Genomic DNA, 19,812 nt, shown 5'->3' with positions numbered 1-19,812 from the left:
ATTATCGCCCATGTGGCAGAAGAACGTACGTTACTTTATATGGTGAAAGATGTGATTAAGTTAAAGATCTTGAGAGGGGGAACTTATTCTGGATAATCTGGGTGAGCCTGATAGGCCAGCACAAGTGTCCTTATAAGAGAGAGACAGAAAGAGATCAAACACAGGCAGAAGTGGAGGAGGCAATGTGACTCCAGAGGCAGAGGCTGGAGTGAGGCGGGGCTAAGCCCCAGAGGTGGGGGGCACAGCCCGGGTTCTTTGCTACAACCTCTGCAGGGAGGTGGCCTCTGCCAATTCCTTAATTTTGGACTTCTGGCCCCTAGAACTGTGAGAGAGTATGTTTCTGTCCTTTTAAGCCACTCAGTTTATCGTAATCTCTTACAGCAAGCTCTAGAAAACTAATACACTCCCTTCACAGCTAAACTCCTCCAAAAAGTTATCTATGTTACTTCTCCTCCATTCCTTATATATATATATATATATATTTTTTTTTTTTTTTAGTTTTTGTTTTGTTTTGTTTTGTGTGCGTGTGCTGAGTCTTCGCTGCTGCACGCAGTCTTTCTCTAGTTGCGCCAAGCATGGGCCACTCTAGCTGTGGTGCACAGGCTTCTCGTTGCAGCGACTTCCCTTGTTGCAGAGCACAGGCTCCAGGTGTACAGGCTCAGTAGTTGTGGTACACAGGCTTAGTTGCCCCTCAGCCCATGGAATCATCCCGAAACAGGGATTTAACCCAAATCCCCTGCACTGGCAAGTGGATTCTTCACCACTGGACTACCAGGGAAGTCCTTCTCCACTTCTTTTTATCATGTTTGTCTACACTGAACATTTTAATATATACAGAAAAGTTAATGATTGGGCTTCCCTGATAGCTCGGTTGGTAAAGAATCCGCCTGCAATGCAGGAGACCCCAGTTCAATTCCTGGGTCAGGAAGATCTCCTGGAGAAAAGATAGTCTGTCCTCTCCAGTGTTCTCAGGCTTCCCTTGTGGCTCAGCTGGTAAAGAATCCTGCATTGCTGGAGACCTGGGTTTGATCCCTGGGTTGGGAAGATCCCCGGGAGAAGGGATAAGTTTACCCACTCCAGTATTCTGACCTGGAGAATTCCATGGACTGTATGGTCCACGGGGTCACAAAGAGTCAGACATGACTGAGTCCTTCTCCATTCCTTTTTATCCAGTTTTTCTATATTGGACATTTTAATATATACAGAAAAGTTAATGATTAGAGCGATAGGCAATAGAACATTTCTAGATTCAGAAGGTACTGGTTGCCCTATTTGCCTTTTCTATATATATTTTGGGGCTTCCCAGATGGTGCAGTGGTAAAGAATTCACCTACCAGTGAAGGAGATGCAAGGATCGATGCGTGGTTCAGGAAGATCCCCTGGAATAGGAAATAGCAACCTACTCCGGGATTCTTGACTGGAGAATTCCATGGACAGGGGGCCTGGCAGGCTACAGTCCATGAGGTCACAGAGTTGAACATGACTGAGCGACTGCGCGCACACAGCACACTATGTATTTCAGTATGTATCTACTAAGAATAGAAACATTATCCTACATATTCATAATACCTAAGTAAATTAAAATTTTTTAATTTAATAAATTAAAAATTAAGAATAATTCCCTAATATCATCTAACATTCAGCCTGTATTCCAAAGTCCTTCCTTGTTCCCAAAATATACTTTATAATTTTTTTCCCTTGGCCTAGGATCCAAGCAAGGTTTATATGTTGAATGTGATTGTTAACTCTTTTAAATTTACATTAATCTCCCACTTCTTTTGTTTTTTAACAACTCTGATAACTTTTTAACTAATTTGGCCTATATTCTTTTTTTTCTTTAACATGTATTTATTTGTTTGGCTGCGTCGGGTCTTTGTTGGGTCGTGCAGGATCCCTCCTCGTGACACACTGACTCTCCAGTTGTGGTGCGTGAGCTCCAGCACGCACAGGCTCCGCAGGTTCAGTGCGCTGGGCTTAGTCACTCTGCAGCGTGTGGGATCTTAGTTCCCTGACCAGGGATGGAACCCGCATGCCTTGCATTGCAAGGCTATTCTTTTTTTTAACTTTTTTTTTTCAGATCATTTATTTGGCTGTGCCGGGTTTGAATTGTGGCATGTGTGATCTAGTTCCCCCACCAGGGGTCGAACCCAGGCCCCCTGCACTGGGAGTGCAGACCCTTAGCCACTGGACCACAAGGGAAGTCTCTGGCCCATATTCTCATAGTTGGCCAACATTCTGGATTTATCTGATTGCGTCACTTACCCGGATCCTCTATCAGCTACAGTTCTTGTATGCTCCAAACTGAGGCTTTCGGCCCTGATTTCTTTCTCTGAAATGAGTGATAGTCGCTCAGTTGTGTCCGACTCTTTGCAACCCCCATGGACTGTAGCCCACCAGGCCTCTCCATCCATGGAATTCTCCAGACATACTGGAGAACACAGGAGTGGGTTGCCATATCCTTCTCCATCTTTCTCTGGAGCATTCATCTGAATCAGTTTCCCCTCTGTGGTTGTTTACTGTCTCTCTCCACTAGAATGTAAGCTCCAGAGGGTATCAACGTGTGTCTGTTGGGTACCTGTTCCAGTCCACTCTCTAACCAGCGCATCACAGGTACTCAGCATGTAGGTGCTGTGTGAATCAGTCCTTCACATTCACTGACTTGACTTGTCTCAATACTATTTAACACCTATTGAGAAATTGCTGGAATAATTTACGCTGTTCCTTAGAATATCTCAGATTTTTTGAAGCCTTGAATTCCTGAAAATGTCATTCCACACTTGTCTAGGCTCGCAGAGGTGTGGAATTTCCCCTAGTAATGTGAAGGCATGCCTCTTTGTTATTCATACGTCCCTGGCCACCAAGGGTCCAGATCTATTTTATGCTTGAGTCGCTGTACCCAACCAGGTGTGTGGTATATGTGGCCTGTTTTCTTCTCCTTGGATCCATTATTTCTGCTTATTTATCAGTCAGAAGTTTATTTTTTTGGCCACACCACACAAAATGTGAGATCTTAGTTCCCTGATCCCTTAGCTTAGGGATCAAGCCCTCGCCCCCTGCAGTGGAAGCACAGAGTCTTAATCACTGGACCACCCGGAAAGTCCCTGGTTGGAAGTTTATAGCTTGCTGTTTCTTGCATTCTCTAGGAACTCTGATCTCATAGTTAAGGCAATAAAATAGAGATATTGGGTGTGGACAGAGCTGTAGAGATATACTACAGAAGGCTCAAACCTATTAGTAGGATCTTCTTAGCAAATGAGGATAGCTAACATTGCCTGAATTCTTATAATAATCAAAATAATCTCGTAGGTACTGTACTGAGCACTTAACATATTCTCTGTCATCTAATCTTTCCAACAACCCTTTGAGATAAGAACTGTCAATCTCTCAGCTCTACTTAACTAGAAACTGCCTGTGCCAGGCCCAGAGTCAAGGCAGCCTGAACCCAGACCTTCGTGGGAAACTGTTGTGCTGAATTGCTTCTGCTCTTGCTAGCTGAGCCCGACAACCTGTTCTCCTAGCCTTTCACAGCATGGTCTGCCATTTTGGCTGGGAGTCAGGGAGCAAGGTTGTGGAGCCACCTGTCCATTCATTCAATGAATGCTTGTTTTTAAAAAATTATTATTATTTTTTGGCCATGCCATGTGGCATGTGGGATCTTAGTTCCTGGACCAGGGATCGAACCTGTGCCCCCTGCAGTGGAAGAATGGAATCTTAACCACTGGACCACCAGGGAAGTCCCAGTGAATGCTTGTTGAATGAGCACTTCAGAGGCAAGTTTTTTTTTTCCCCCCCAGAGGCAAGTTTTTAAGAACATAAATGCCAAAAGACAATGATGTTTATTTTCTTTCTCAGACCTCTGCCTCCCCAAGATCAAGCACTCTGGGCCTCCTCTGGTGATACCTGAGTGTAGAGAAGCTGTTGCCCCTCTCCTAAGAGGCCTGCACCGGCACCCGGTCAAGACGGACAGTCTACCGTTATGTGAACCTCTCAGACTGCGCTTCGCAGTATACAAATTGTGAACTAAATCATCAAACTTGTTCTTTGGCTGAATTACATTTTCTCCTGGAATATGAGATGCATTCCACTGAGACCACAGAAAGAAAAAGTGAAGATCAAGACACCGTGACATCACCTTGTGTAAGTGCAGATATTTTCAATCATCTGAGTAGCTAGAACTGTATATAATATATATATTTTTTACTAAACTTAACCAAAATGTGCACATTACAGGGAATTGTGGGCTCTTGGGTGATTTTATATGTTTTTATTATTCTTTCTTTGCATTTTCCCAAAGATCCCTGTTTCTGTCTGTCTTTTTTCTTTTCCTTTTTGGCCACAAATTGCAACAGTCGGAACTTCCCTGACAGGGGTTTGAACCCACGCCCCCTGTAGTGGCAGCTTGGAGTCTTAACCACCAGACTACCAGGGAAGTCCAAGATCCCTGTTTCTAACAAGTTGTATAAAAGTGGCATTATTGTATGGCTTTTGTTCAATGCCCTCTTGGTCCCATTAGTTCATTCGGCCAACACTGAACACTCACCAACGTGCTAGATGGAAATGCAAGAAATATAAGGGACCAGGTCTTGCCCTCAGCTTCCTGTCCATCTCATGCTGAGAGAGATGCCGCAGTAAACCAGTTGCCACACACTGAGAGAGGACTTGAAGGGACCTATGTACTCTGTCTGGTGGGGAATGCAGAGGAGGCAGGCTGGCTGGTTAGAGAGGTGATCCCAGAAGGCTTCAAGGTGATGACCACTTGGGGCTGGACTTAGCGGGGTGAGAAGGGGTTGACATTGGGTGAGAAGAGGAGAACAAACACTCTAAGCAGGAAGAATAGTGTTGCCAGTGTGTGATGACCAGAGACCACGTGACTCACTTGGGAAAAGGTGAAAAAAGTAGTTTGGTGTAGCTGGAACAGAGAGAGGGTTACAGAGACTGGGAGGAGGCGAGCTGGGGCTGGGGGGAGCCTTGCGTGCAAGAATAAGGAAACTGGCCTTTGTTCTGTAGGTGACAGGGAAAAAGACTCCAGCATGTCTTTGCTTTTCATCATTTGCTGAGCAGAGAGATTGAGTCCGCTGGGAGCAGCATGGGAGTGGGTCACAGCGGGACACTGCGTGGGTCCCTGGCACAGAGTCCCCTGCTCAGTAGTGCAGGAGGTCCGTTCACTGGATCACTGGAATGAACAGTTCAGGAGTGAGAGGACGAGATGTAAACTAAGGCACAGAAAGTGGGGATGAAAACAAGAAGGATAGGTCCTATTTGACAGAATTTGCTGATTAATTATGAATGATGGTGATGAGGGAGACACCAGGCTTACAACTAATCATCGCTGATGTCTTTCACCAAATGCCTACTTTGCAGGTAGATTCTTTGCCTGCAGTATCTCCTTTTCTCCCATAATCGCCATATGAGAGGAGTTATGTTATTATCTGCGTTTTATAGATGAGGAAGTTGGGCCCTGGAGTGGTCAAAGTGACTAGGCAGGTATATCACTTTGAATCCAAGGATGTGAACCCAAGGGAAGGGAGGAAAGCAACCACCAGGCATGGTTAATGAGTGGCAGATTCAGGCTCCCCAGATTCACAGCCAGGCTGCCCGAGGGCCATATTAGGCCACAGATGTGTACTGCTTGGCCCATAGAATATTTTTTTTCCAAACAACTTTTCAAAAGTTTTTTTTTATGTGACTAGTTTTAAAGTCTGTTGAATTTGTGGCAATACTGGTTCAGTTTTATGTTTTGATTTTTGGGGGAGGGGCCTTGTGACATGTGGGATCTGAGCTCCCTAACCAGGGATCGAACCCACATCCCCTGCATTGACAGGCAAGATCTTAACCACAGGACTGCAAGGACAGTCGCTTGGCCCATAGAATATTCTGAAAGCAGTTTTTAGAACTAATTGCTAATGTTTAAAAATAGAATTCCTATTAAAACCTGGGTTTCTGGTTTTTCCTGAAAAGTAAGAAGCTCTGGCCGCCCGGGCCCATAGAGCAACTCTTGCTGCCTGTCTGCCTTCCCTTTGGCTGTGGCCGGCGCTCTGCTGCTGACCAGAGCCCTCCAGCCTGCCTGGGTCCCTGCCCCCCTTTGCAGATGCTCAAGTTTGCTGGTTCAGTTTGACACCAGGCTGTGCCTGTTCATTTGATCTCATGTCAAGCCCAGGCCTCCAACTGATGGCCAAATACTCTTTCGAATGTTAGGGAATATAAGATAAAAACAGTAATGCGTTTTGCTTTGTTTGTTTTTTCTTTCGTGCTGTGGGAATTGAGAAAAACTAAATACCCACCCATGCTTGAGCGCCCACAAGGAGGAGGTTTACGTACAGGCCAAAGGTCAATGGTCCCAGTTCCTCGAAGCAACACCCACTAAAATGAAGTGTCAGTCACCCCTTGGAAAATGGCCAAAGTAATGGGAATTATACAAATCATGTTGTGATTTTTTTGTGTGTTTAATTTGTTTTGTAATTGATTAATTTACTTGAATTTTTTTAAGTTTTTTTTTTTTTTTGCTGTGGACCATTTTCAAAGTTTTTATTGAATTTGTTACAATATTGCTTCTATTTAATGTTTTGGTTTTTTGGCTGTGAGGCATGTGGGATCTCAGCTCCCCGATCAGGGATCGAACCCATTACCCACTGCTTAAGTCTTAACCACTGGACCACCAGGGAAGTCCCTGCTGGAATTTTAAGCTGTGAACTTTGAACATATTATAAGGACGTTTTTGGAGAAAATACATGTGTGTGTGTCATAGCTTACATAGCTTGGAATTCTCTGTAGAAATTCAAGTTCAGAACATTTTTTAAAGGTTTTTGCAATTTACTAAAGGTTGAAACATGTTTCTGTTCCATTTAGTTAGAATGTGAGGCACAGGATGACAAACAGGTATCTGTCCACGTTAACTATTTTGTTCCATCTAAGATGTAACAAGGGCCACGGCAGCCGCCAGTTTGGACAAATGATAGATTTTATGTTTGTGTGAGATTGTCTGCAGTTTGTAAACTGCACTTGAGACACAGGTTCAAACAGGTGCAAGGAAGAGAGAAGACAGCAGAGCTTTAGGAGTTGGGCTCCTGATCTGTGTGCTGAATGCTACCCCAGAGGGTTTTCCCCCGTGCTTGCCTGCCTGACTCAGGGACTGGAGGAAGGTGGCGGCTGCTGCTCCTGGACACGGATTTCTCAGAGGCCACTGGGCACTCCTCTGGGATGGCCACTGGGTCTCAGAGGTTCATTGTCCATCTTGCAAGGGTTATCGTGTTGTCAGACCACCCTGACCCAACTCTTAAGAGGTCTGCCCTGGGATCTTCCCCCTAGTGGGCCCAAATTAATCTTACAAGGTTTGCACTGAAGATCAATTTGGTCTCAGGAGCTATTTCTATGCTGAGTAATTAAGGCTTTCAAGGTCACCCTCTGGTGCTCCTTGGACTCTGACCCCTGCCCAGCACATTCTCCTTCCTCTCTTCCTCAGAAATTCTCCACCCCTGGTACCCCGGTGTGCACGCCCAGGGTGGGACCTGGATGTGTGTTGTGGTCAGTTCTTCCATTCTTGGCAGTATCACCTGGAATCCACCATGTTTTGTTGATATCGTATAGACAAATGCCCGTATTAGGTGGTTGGCACCATGCTGAGCCAGGGACACAACAGACAGGTGCCGCGCCCTTGGGGACAAGAGGAATACACAGCGACTCATTCACAAACAACGGGCATTTCATCACAGTGCTGAAACAACTGGCACTTTATCTCAGTCACATTATAATTGGCTCAGTGGTAAAGAATCCACCTGTCAACACAGGAGACGAAAGAGACCCAGGTTCAATTCCTGGGTCAGGAAGATCCCCTGGAGAAGGAAATGGAAACCCACTCCAGTTTTCTTGCCTGGAGATTCCCACAGAGGAGCCTGGAACGCTACAGTCCATGGGGTCATAGAGAGTCCGACACGACTGAGCACACACACATTGTAATTTCATTTCAGTAGTATCACCTATGAAGCCTAAACTCCCCCAAGGGTCCAGACAGGTTCTTGGTAAAATTCTACTACTTCTTCATTCTTTGACAAGTATTTCTTCAGCACCTATCAGGCACTATTCCAGAAGTCAGGATTGTAACTGAAAACAAAACTGACAAATATTCCTGTTCTGTTGCTTATCTTGTTGTGGAAGGAGACAGAAAACCTGTGTCCATATGTAATATGAGCTAAGAATTTCGAAGAAAAACCAAGAAGGGTAGCAGAGAGAGAATGACAGAGGGGAGTGGCTGGACTGTGTTTTTCAGAGAAAGTCGTTAGGGAAGGCCTTTCTGATGAGTTGACTCTCCAAGTCAGGCCCAGAAAGGGGTGAGAGAGAAGCGACTGATTGGAGGAAGTCCTTTTCAGGTAGGAGGCCGAGGGGACAGCGCCCCCCAGTGGTGAGCGCTCCTAGCTCGTCTGAGGAATAGGAAGTCACTGTGGGAACATCCGGGCTCCTTGGTTTCCTCCTGGGCAAGTCCATGGGCCAGTTGAGAGGCACTGATGAATCATTTACGCGGAGACATTTATGTAAACCATCAAGCCCTGTATCAAAGTTATTCTCTTTATATTGACTTCATCAAATATTTGTAGAATGTCTAAATCATCATGGATCATAATTATTTACGATTCTGCCCTTTCTTTTTTTTATTATTGAGGTGAAATCCACATAACGTATAATTAACCATTTTAAAATGTATGATCCAGTGAAATTTAGTGTCTTCACGTGATTGTGCAACCATTACCTCTATTTAGTTCTGAAATTTTTTCATCACCCTGCCCTTTCATTTGTAAAAAAAAAAAATTATTTGGCTGCACAGGAGTCTTCGTTGCAGCATGCAGGATCTTCAGTTGCAGCATGTGGGATCTAGTTCCCTGACCAGGGATTGAACCGGGGGCTGCTGTGTTGGGCGAGCAGAGTTTTAGCCACTGGACCAGCTGGGAAGTCTCTCATTTTTAATATTAGGTTGTCACCTCTCTTTTTTTAAATTTGTAATTAATTTATTTGACTGTGCTGGATCTTAGCTGTGGCATGGGAGATCCTGAATTTTTGTTGCTGCATGTGGGATCTTTTTTTTCCTTTTCTTTTCTTTTTCAGCTGTGTCATGCAGGATCTTTAGCTGTCCTATGTGAGATATTGTTCCCCAGCCAGGGTTCAAGCCTAGGTCCCCTGCGTTGGGAGCATGAAGTCTTAGCCACTGAACTACCAGGGGAGTCCCTGTTAGCACTCTTGAAAAAGGATTTCCACCCCCCCCCCCCCCACCCCGCTCCGCCATATCTGACTGTGCCCTTTCTGGCTGGCCTTCCCCAATTCTTATGAGTCATCTATGTGTTTATTCAATAGATATTTATCACACATGTGTTGTGCTGGTAGGTACGGGTAATACGGAAGGCACACAGGTCCCCGAAGTTAGGGGACTCATAATCCAGTGGAGGATTTAGACACTAACCATAAAGAGAATCCCAGGGATGGGGGAGCCTGGTGGGCTGCCGTCTATGGGGTCGCACAGAGTCGGACACGACTGAAGCGACTTAGCAGCAGCAGGAGCAGCATAAAGTATCAGAAAATTGATTTAAATCATGATAAAAGCTTTTTTTTTTAAGTGCTTCCAGAATTACACTTAAAGCATTTGTGAAGTTATTAAAGCTACCAGAAGTGAGGTGCCACTAGCTACTAGAGCTTAGAATACTATGACTAAGTGGTTTTTATGATTGTGCCCTTGGTTCAAAGACACTGGAGAGAAAGGTCACCTCAGGAAAGTGACCTGGATCTTGTCAGGGCAGAGAGCAGAACGGCAGGCAGGGGTAGAACACAGTGGTACTTCATTTCCTCCTGATAACAGCCCTTTGCAAGGCCAGATATTGTTACCGACCACTCCCATTTTATAGATGTGGAAACTGAAACTTAAAAGGTCCTGCCTAAAGCCACCTGGCGGGCCGTATAGCCAATGTTTCCCTTTAGCCGGCTGTCCGGCAAAGCTGAAAAGCATTGTGTCCAGTAGAGGGCAGTCGTGCATCTGGTTGGAAGAAGGCCTGCGCGCTCTCGCCGGGTTGGTCCGTATCCACCCGGCCCAGATGGCGTGCTCCCAGACTTCCAGGAGAAGGCGCTGCTGGGCTTGCCTCGGAGTCTCCTGGCCGTACCTCCCTGGGGTCCTGCCCTCCTGCCCCCTCCCCGCCCACCCTCGCACCAAGACGCCTGACCCAGCAAGCCCTCGCACCCTCGGGCCTTCTCTTACACACTGATGTGTGCATCTGTGTTTTCCTAGATGATTGTTTCCTAATCACGCTGTGGAATAACAAATCAGTAACCCAGTCACCTCAAGTGATGAGCTAGTGGTCACCAAAACATGGGGAATAGCCCCCTGGGCAGGAGCCACAGAAAATGCTAGCGTGGTCCCCGTGGCCACGTGGTACAGCGGTGCCACCATGGTGCCACCGCCGCACGTCTGTCATGTAGGCACAATCGTGGGGTTTTTTTTTTAGGCGGGATGACCTGGCAACATTTCTACCCCACCCACAGCTAGTTTCGCTTTCCTAATGTTTTTAAAAACTACCTTCTAACTGAAGTAGGGTGGCTGAACAGGTTCCAACATTTTACTTCGCTTTTCTATGCGATCATTGAAGATTTCTTCTAGTGGGTCTTTTTCCTCCTGTCTCTGGAAGATGCCCGGGACTGTCACCTATGGCATTTGTCCAAAGTCCGGGTCCTAATAGCTTTTGGACTGCGGTTTTGGAAGAATTGCTTTTTAATCTGGAAAGTGCCAGCCTTATACAGAGCAGTAACAGGTCCTGCCAGGAATCATCAGTAGGCGGAGCTATGCTCATGTTCTGCTGACCTCTCTTTTTTTAAAGGGGAAGGGGCTGATTTGGTGGGGGAAAAAATGAAAATTGTGGATAGGTCAGTTTGGAGGATTGTTTGAACCTTTGCTTTCTTCAACGTGATAAACTCTGGTTTACCAAAAAGAGCGGGCAGTGGGAGGAAATTGAGGGGTGAAACGACTGCGAGATCCCTGCGTTCACCTACTGAGTGCAGCAGAGAAAGGCTTCTTTGAGCTGTGCTGGGGGAAGCCATATGGCATCAGCTTTTGGGACAATCTCAGTTTCTGAGGCAGAAGACCCTGGCCTTTTGCTGGGCACATCAGACTGCCACCAATTCTCAGTTCTGAAAATGTGGCCATCAGCGAGGCCTGTGAGCAGCACTGTGAAACAGTTGTTACCTGCTCAGGAATGACCTTACCCAGGCCGTAAGCTCCCTGCAGAATTCCTCCACTTCCCTTGTAATGCAAGTCTTTTGGTAATAATCACCTGCATTTGTAGGACCTTAAAGAATTTTTGATTCAACAAGACACAAATTGGTTATCAACCTGTTTTTTTTTTTTCAGTTTAGGCAACAAACCTCTTCTTTGGTGATTAAAAAAAAATCAAAGATGAAAAGAAAATGGAAGATACAATGGAGATCAGTTCTAGAAAAAAAGAATTATTTGTGTCAGCAGTCCCAGCTGAGGCACGCAAACCCGGGAAGACGTACCCTTTTTTACAGGAATAGTCTTCTCTTTACCAGAGATTCATGCTTGGACTTATTTAAATATGAGACTCTTCTGGAGGATGTAAGTAGGTGGGAGGATAGAAAAACCAGAGGATAACTATCCAAAGCTGTTACCAGTGGAGGACGTCTTAAATGAAAACAAAGGGTCTGATTACCAGTGAGTCAGGAAGGGCTGAGATCTCCATTTAGAAAACCCTGACCTGTGCAGAAGTCAGGGCAGGTGCATAAAGCCAGGTGTAGCCAGGCTGGCATGATCAGTCCCACAGAAGCACCTCAAAGCAGAGGCTGTGGCCTTTTAGAGCTCCTCACTGCTGTGGGTTCTTGTTTAAAACACTTAGTGATTGTCAGACCCACGTGTTGATTGGTCAGATTTGATGCATTTATAAGGAGAACGATCCATCCGCTCCTGACCCCATCTGGTGCCAAATCAGAATGTGACGCTTCTCACCCCTCTTGCCTCTGGAAGAGGACTGAACAGGAAGAGAGAAGGCAAGTTTCACATGCCCAGAGGCAAACAGATGCTACAGAGATGTATTTTTTTAAAAAGAAATAAAGCGGGTTTAATCTGGGAGTTTGATCACCACTAAGAATGTGTTTCTATTTCATCATTCAGTTTCTAGTTCTGCCCTCCAGCTCAGACCTGTGTGTGCAGCAGCGTCTCTGGAAGCGCCTTCTTTCTCAGCCCGTCTCCTTGCCCCCCGGGCACAGTTCCTCACTCGCACCTGGGCTGCTACCTTCCAGGACACCCCCCTTTCCTGAGTCCTCCTGTGAATCTGCCAAAGACAGAGAGATTGGGGCAGCACTCTTGGGTGGTGCCAGGCTTCCCGAAGGTTGTGATCACCCCTCAAAAGGACTTCTGCTTGGTGATATTTCAGAAGAGTCCAGGGAGGCAGTAGCTTGGACACTGATTCAGTTGGGAGGGAGGCAGCACAGCTCTTTGATGCCTATCTAGTCCAGCTCAGTCAGCCTGGGGAAGGGCAGGTCTGTGTCTCCGGCTGCTGTGGGAGTGAGAGAGTGGCTTTGGTAACTTTTGCACCAAGAGTCCTTAGGATGTTATGAGGTTTCTCCTCAATTCCCTCATCTTAAAGTTTTTACTCACTCATGCAGCATCCACAGGATTGGGGCACCTCTTTTGTCTTCGTTATATGCGTCTTCTTTTTACAAATTACGTTTTTTAAAAACGAGTTTTATTTACTTGTTTGTTTACAGTTTCTGGTTGTACCCTGCGGCATGTGGGATCTTAGTTTCTGGGCAAGTGATTGAAACCCCACCCTCTGCACTGGAAGGCAGAGTCTTAACCCCTGGACTGCCAAGCGAGTCCAGTCTTAGTTATATTCTCAAAGGAAAACTCACGAGAATGACAGAATCTGAAAAACACCGATGCAAAGAGGAGGCTCAGGCTGTTGGGTCACATCCCAGCGTCCAGCTTGGGGGCATAAGGAGAACAAATCTGCATTATCGGCCAGTGAAGCATTCCCTCTAAATAATCTTTTAAAATAAATATCATTTCCTCCTGTCATTTACTTATTCATGGCTGTGCTGGGTCTTTGTTGCTGCATGTGCTTTCTCTGGTTGCAGTGACTACTCTTTGTTTGGGTGCGTGGGCTTCTCATTGCAGTGGGCTCCGTCGTTGCGGCTCCCAGGCTCTAGACACCGGCTCAGTAGTTGGGGAGCCTGGGCTTAGTTGCTCTGCACTGGCAGGCGGATTCTTTACCACTGAGCCACCAGGGAAGCCCCCACCCAAATAATCTTCAAAAGGAGTGGAACCAAGGGCGTAAGTCAGAGTATATGTGGCGGCCCTGGTTAGGAGTCTGTCCATCTGTTAACAGATAGTTCCATGATGGGGACAGTACGCCCTGAATATTAGCAGTGCTCTGTAAAAAGAGCTGACAAGGTATTCAGCTACAGACTTGCTCTGTCTTCTTGTCCAGGCTGGCATGTGCCAGAAAGAGAGTGAAATATTGAAGGGGCAGCCCAAGTGTGAGTTCCGCAGAACAAACTGCCTGGAAAGGGAGAGCACCTTTAGATCCAGCGGGGCAGCGAGGCCCCAGATGAGTGACGTTACCCGCGTGTGCCTCCCTCAGGGGGAGCCCCAAGGCTGTGGCTGTTTGGGGCTCAGAGTCACGCATGGGACAGTCCTGCTGACAGTGTGGTTTCCTGCTCTACACGTGCCCGTCAGCAGGATACCGTTGACAGGATCTGCTTGCCCAATTATGGCCCATTATGCACAGTATCTTTTAAGTTCAATTAAATTAATGTTTAGAAATACCGTAGGTAGAAGAGGCCAGAAAAGCACTATAGTAAACAGTGATTACTGAGATTAGAGTGCCTGGAACTTGAGCACCTTGCGGATTTGTCGGAGTTATCCAGGACAAGTCCCCGTCTCTCCTAGGAAGCATGTAAGTTCCTGAAGGAGATCAGCGCTGATTGAGCTATTTCAGGTAGCTCAGGGCAGACTAAGGAGGGGAGGAAAGAGATAGGACATCAGAAAAACATCTCTGAATACCAGGAGTTGTTACCTCCCTCTGCAAAAACACCAGGGGCTGAATTGTTTGGGTCAGTTACACAGGTAAAAAGATAGACTGAGGCAGAATCCCTGAGCGCAGACTTTGGAGGCCACGTTCAGGGAGGAGAAGCCCACAGCCGCCTCTGACTTCACAGGTGACGTAGTTGAACCCCAGACCTCACTGTAAGATGTGGAGTCACTCCAAGTTTATAAGCTTATTAAACTCGCACGTTTGACTGTCTACACAGTCCTCCTTTAGAGAAAACACACAGAATGCTTCCAGCCACACCTTCTTAAACCACTTGGCTGACAGTTTTTTACTTCTAATTACTCTAGTGAGCGTCTCTATTATTTACAAAGTTTGGGGAAGGCGGGGGTGGGAGCATAGAGGGGTCAAATTCAGCCCATCTTTTGGGGTCAGTCTGAACTGTCAGAGACCAGAGTAGAGGACCCGTGCCTCCCTCTCTCCATTTCTCTTTCTCTCTCTCTCTCTCAGACACATACACACACATGCACACCCTCAACTATCTGATTTGCTGTGGCCCTGGGGCCAGGGTCAGGATTTTTGAATTTGTTTACACGTTTTCGTTGGCTTCCTGGTTCACCCCAAAGCTCCCCCTCCCCATTCACTTAAATTTTTTTTTAATTTATTTGGCTGCACTGGGATCTAGTTCCCTGACCAGGGATCGAACCTGGGCCCCCTGCCTTGGAAGCACGGAGTCTTAGCTACTGGATCACCAGGGATGTCCCCCCATTCACTTTTGTTTCAATAAAATGAGAAGGCTTCTTCTTCCCTTTCCTTTTTTTCTTTCTTTCCTTGGTTGTTGGCCAGATCGATGAGACACTTGTCGTAAAGTAGTTAGTTAGAAGTATTTCAGGAAAAGCACAGCCTGACTCGCTGTTGCACTTGGGTCAGTTCACGAATCTCCACAGTCCAGGCTTCCTTCTGTGGCCTCGAGGCTAGGCCGGGAGAGCAAGGAGCAGATGCTCTGGACACGGCCCCGGGTGGTACTGTGGGGTGGGTCAGCATTGCGCCTTCCTGACCTTGGCCTTGACATTCAGCCCCAGAAGTGGGATAAGTGGTGATTTGACTCCTCGTCAGGTGAGCCCTCTGCCACCCCTGCGTGACTTGCCAGGCCGCACAGTTCCCACCAGTGTTCCAGAAACGGAGGCAGAATGAGAAGATTGTTTCCTCCGATGCAGGTTGACAAGGTGTTTTTAAGGATGAGGCAGCCGGGAACCAGTGAGCCCCACTCCCTTGTGTGTAGAGGCCAGAGTTCTGGCGGGAGGGCACAGGGACACCCCTCCTTCCTGGGGGCTCTCGCTCAGCACAGCCAGTTAGGCAGCCAGGGGCCGGGGACCAGGGACCATTGAGGTAAACTGCAGGCCTCATAAGCAAGATGCTGTTGTCCCTCCCGGGCTGGTGACAGTGTGGCCTGCTACGGCGGGAGGGCGACTGCAGGGCACCTGTGCTGGGCAGGCAGCCCTCCCCACGCCAGCTCCCCCTGGGTCGTGTCTTCACTAAATCTGTAGTCTGTGACTGTCAGGCCTCTCCCAGACTACCTTCCCTCATGGGTCATGAGGAGCTGGGTTTCTTTTTTTTTTTTTAATTAATTTATTTATTTTGATTGTAGGCTAATTACTTTACAATATTGTGGTGGTTTTTTGCCATACATTTACATGAATCAGCCACGGGTGTACATGCCCCGGTCCCGAACCCCTCTCCCACCTCCCCCCTCCATCCCATCCTTCTGGGGGTTGTCCCAGTGCACTAGCTTTGAGGGCCCTGTCTCATACATCGAACTTGGACTGGTTATCTGTTTCACATATGGTAATATACATGTTTCAAGCTATCCTCTCAAATCATTCCATACTCGCCTTCTCCTACAGAGTCCAAAAGTCTGTTCTTCATATCTATGTCTCTTTTGCTGTCTCACATATAGGGTCATTGTTACCATCTTCCTAAATTCTATATATATGTGTTAATATACTGTATTGGTCTTTTTCTTTCTGGCTTACTTCACTCTGTATAATAGGCTCCAGTTTCATCCGCCTCATTAGAACTGATTCAAATGTGTTCTTTTTTAATAGCTGAGTAATACTCCATTGTGTATATGTACCACAGCTTTCTTATCCATTCTTCTGCTGATAGACATCTAGGTTGCTTCCATGTCCTGGCTATTATAAACAGCGCTTCGATGAACATTGGGGTACACGTGTCTCTTTCAATTCTGGTTTCCTCGGTGTGTATGCCCAGCAGTGGGATTGCTGTGTCGTATGGCAGTTATATTTCCTGTTTTTTAAGGAATCTCCACACTGTTCTCCACAGTGGATGTACTAATTTGCCTTCCCACCAACAGTGTAAGAGGGTTCCCTAATCTCCATACCCTCTCCAGCATTTATTGTTTGTAGACTTTTATGATAGCAGCCATTCTGACCAGCACGAGATGGTACCTCATTGTGGTTTTGATTTGCATTTCTCTGATAATGAGTGATGTTGAACATCTTTTCTTGTGTTTGTTAGCCATCTCTATGTCTTCTTTGGAGAAATGTCTGTTTAGTTCTTTGGCCCATTTTTGATTGGGTCATTTAAGGAGCTGGGTTTCTTATGAGGATTCAATCCGCATCCCCAGAGGAGGAACCACTGAGCCCAGGACAGCCTCAGGAGCTGTCCTCGGGAGCCTCAGGAGAGCCCCAAGGACACAGGAATCTTCTGGCGACAGTGGGGGTCGGGGGGTTTGTAGAAGTGAGCCCAGAGTCCAGTGGGAGCTCATTAAACCCTGTTGAGAGGAACCTGGCAGTTGTTTGAAGAAAGGGAGACAGAGCAGATGGTGGAGCTGGAGGGCCACAGAAGGAGAGGTTTCGTTATGTTAGTTAATTAGACTCACTAGAAAGGACTAGAACATTCACTGGGTGGCCAAAAGGAGTTCTTAGCAGAAAAAAATGGCTAACTTCTGCCCTGGGGATTGAGAAAGGTGTGATGGGCCAATGCCTTAGAAAGGAGGCAGACAAAGAATCCCCACCAAGTGGTTAGAAATAAGTGCTCTCACTGCTGAAGTGAAGTGAAAGTCGCTCAGTCATGTCGGACTCTCTGCAACCCCATGGCCTATACGGTCCATGGAATTCTCTAGGCCAGAATACTGGAGTGGGAAGCCTTTCCCTTCTCCAGGGGATCTTCCCAACCCAGGAACTGAACCCTGGTCTCCCACATTGCAGGCAGATTCTTTATCAGGTGAGCCACACAAGGGAAGCCCTTCACTCCTGAGCCAGGGTTCAATCCCTAGTCTGGGAGCCGGTCATGAGTGGATGTCTCCTGTGTTTCTGCCAACAAAATGTGCCATTTTGATGTCAAGTAATACTTAAGTGTTTTTGTGTGCATATGTGTGGTTGTCTGCTGAGCAGTTCTGAGTTTTAAGAAAATGTTGGTGAAGTCCGCAACCCACAGTTCCCATCGCCGAGGTTCCACCCAGGCCATGCTCAGGGAGATGGGGCCCTTGCTCCCAGCCCCTCGCCGTGGAGCACATCCTTCTGTCAGGACCCTCCTTCCAGGAGAGCTGGGCTCCGACCCTGGCGCGTGAGGCAGGGGGAGGCTCAGGAGAGTCCTCTCCTCTGTAGGGTCGTTGCCACCAGTCCTTGAAGGCTTTACGCTGAACCAAGATGACATAGGGTTGACACCATGCGCCAAGAGCGGGCTTGCTTGCCTCGAGTTACAGGAGCAGAGAGAAAGGCTTAGTTCCGGTTGGCACCATCAGCCTCAGTCAGAGGGTGACGAGAGCCTCAGAGGCTGGCTGGATGTCTGCATGTCACTCTGCTCACTTGGACAAAGGGACTGGCTCTCTGGGAATTAGAAGCACAACTGGGGCTTTGACTATTAAAGATAAAATTGGCGAGGACACGATACGGAAACCCAGGTTGCCGTTTTAACCTCAAACTCCTTCCTCTAGAGAATAAGCACAGCCCACGGCTGGGACCACAGGCTGAGCCACTTTGCTGGTGGCAGGGAGTGCTCAGGGCTCAGGTTACCAGGCAGGTGGTGGGTCACCTTTGTATGCAGAGAACAACCCGTTTTCACTTGTGCAAAACACTGACCCACTTCTCTGTGTTTGTTCTTGCGGCTGCTCCTGTCTCGGGATCTCTGTGGCCAGAAATCCACCCCTTCTCTCAGGGAAGGGGAGCTAAGCTGGGAGGGACTGGACACTTCGGAGCAGAGTGCTCCGTGGGCTGCTTGGAGAGAATGGCCCAGACGCAGGCCAGACCCTTGGTTACAGCACCCGTCTGTGTCCCCTGGGGAAGGGATATGGCCGAGTTGGCATCAGCCTTCTAGCCATGCCTTGTTCGCAGCTTGGAGCCAACTTGGTTCCCTCTTTCATGGGAGATAAGGTGAGAATAGATTTGTTTGTCCAGGTGCAACCTGTCCAACAGCTGTCATGGGCACAGGAGTGTCTTCAGGGTGTAGTGTCAGATCCAGGCCCCCCTGACATCTCTATTTTCGATCTGGGTGTGCGCTAAACAGCGGGTTGATTCAAAACTGGGAGGTGTCGGGAAACCCCTTGGGCAGGAGATTTCGAAATGAGATTCAGATTAGAAAAAAACACAGTGGGGTGAGGTTCTCAGGAATGAAGGAGACCAGGAGAAACTCCGTCCTGGCACTTGGCTGGATAGCGGGGACAAACAAAAGGCCTAGAAGAGCCTAGAACAGGAGGGAGGCCGCCGAGCTGAGCAGGAGTGCAGGACGGTCCTCGCCGGTCTCTCCCCGCTGCTTCCGCCTCGGAGGCAAGAGGCTGTGACTGTTCACCAGGCGAAACCGCACAGCCGAGCGGAGCTTTCAGTCTAGGCATGTCGGCACCAGCAAGGCCTGGATACATCAAGGCTCCCGCAGATCAGATCGGGGAGGGGCCTGGGGGCCAGGAAGTAGGGCTGGCAAGAGTATCATGAGAAAAAGTCAGAGAAGGATTTGAAATGACTTGTTGGATAATTGAGGAAGGGACTAGTGAGGGGGCAAGGAGAAATGCGCATGAACCCTCAGGCTTGGTGGACCCGGGGAAGGGGCACCTCCCCCCACTGACCAGTGGCCGCCTGCACAGCCTCAGCACACAGTTGTCCTCTGTGCTGTGGCTCAGGCATTGGGTGACTCCGAGGATCTGTGACCTGAAGAGCACAGGTGAAGGTGCTGGCTGAACCCAGAACCAGAGAGAGGTGGACAAGGGGAGAAGGGGGTACTGAGCATCGAGGAGAGGTGGACAAGGGGAGAAGGAGGGGTACTGAGAATTGAGGAGAGGTGGACAAGGGGAGAAGGGGGGTACTGAGCATCGAGGAGAGGTGGACAAGGGGAGAAGGGGGGTACTGAGCATCGAGGAGAGGAGGACAAGGGGAGAAGGAGGGGTACTGAGCATCGAGGAGAGGAGGACAAGGGGAGAAGGGGGGTACTGAGCATCGAGGAGAGGTGGACAAGGGGAGAAGGGGGGTACTGAGCATCGAGGAGAGGTGGACAAGGGGAGAAGGGGGGTACTGAGCATCGAGGAGAGGTGGACAAGGGGAGAAGGAGGGGTACTGAGCATCGAGGAGAGGTGGACAAGGGGAGAAGGGGGGTACTGAGCATCGAGGAGAGGTGGACAAGGGGAGAAGGAGGGGTACTGAGCATCGAGGGGAGGAGGACAAGGGGAGAAGGGGGGGTACTGAGCATCGAGGAGAGGTGGACAAGGGGAGAAGGAGGGGTACTGAGCATCGAGGAGAGGTGGACAAGGGGAGAAGGAGGGGTACTGAGC

General features: G+C 48.0%; 1 protein-coding gene across 13 annotated transcripts in view; it reads left to right on the top strand.

Moving 5' to 3' along the window:
- Positions 1 to 19,812, top strand: part of LOC101904071 (trichohyalin) — a 48,402-nt gene that overhangs the window by 9,071 nt on the left and 19,519 nt on the right. For 12 of the 13 annotated variants that reach the window (XM_059883169.1, XM_059883171.1, XM_059883170.1 and 9 more), the window contains one exon: positions 3,853 to 4,137. The gene's annotated coding sequence lies outside the window, so the exon portion shown is untranslated. Of the gene's footprint in view, positions 1 to 3,852; positions 4,138 to 11,377; positions 12,132 to 19,812 lie in introns of those variants that run through there. The other variant, XM_024987409.2, reaches the window with a different exon arrangement.

This window comes from Bos taurus, chromosome 29 (genome assembly GCF_002263795.3).
Source record: "Bos taurus isolate L1 Dominette 01449 registration number 42190680 breed Hereford chromosome 29, ARS-UCD2.0, whole genome shotgun sequence".
Lineage (NCBI taxonomy): Eukaryota > Metazoa > Chordata > Mammalia > Artiodactyla > Bovidae > Bos > Bos taurus.
The sequence above is the reverse complement of the archived record's forward strand: the minus strand, read 5'-3'. Positions and strand labels throughout refer to the sequence as shown.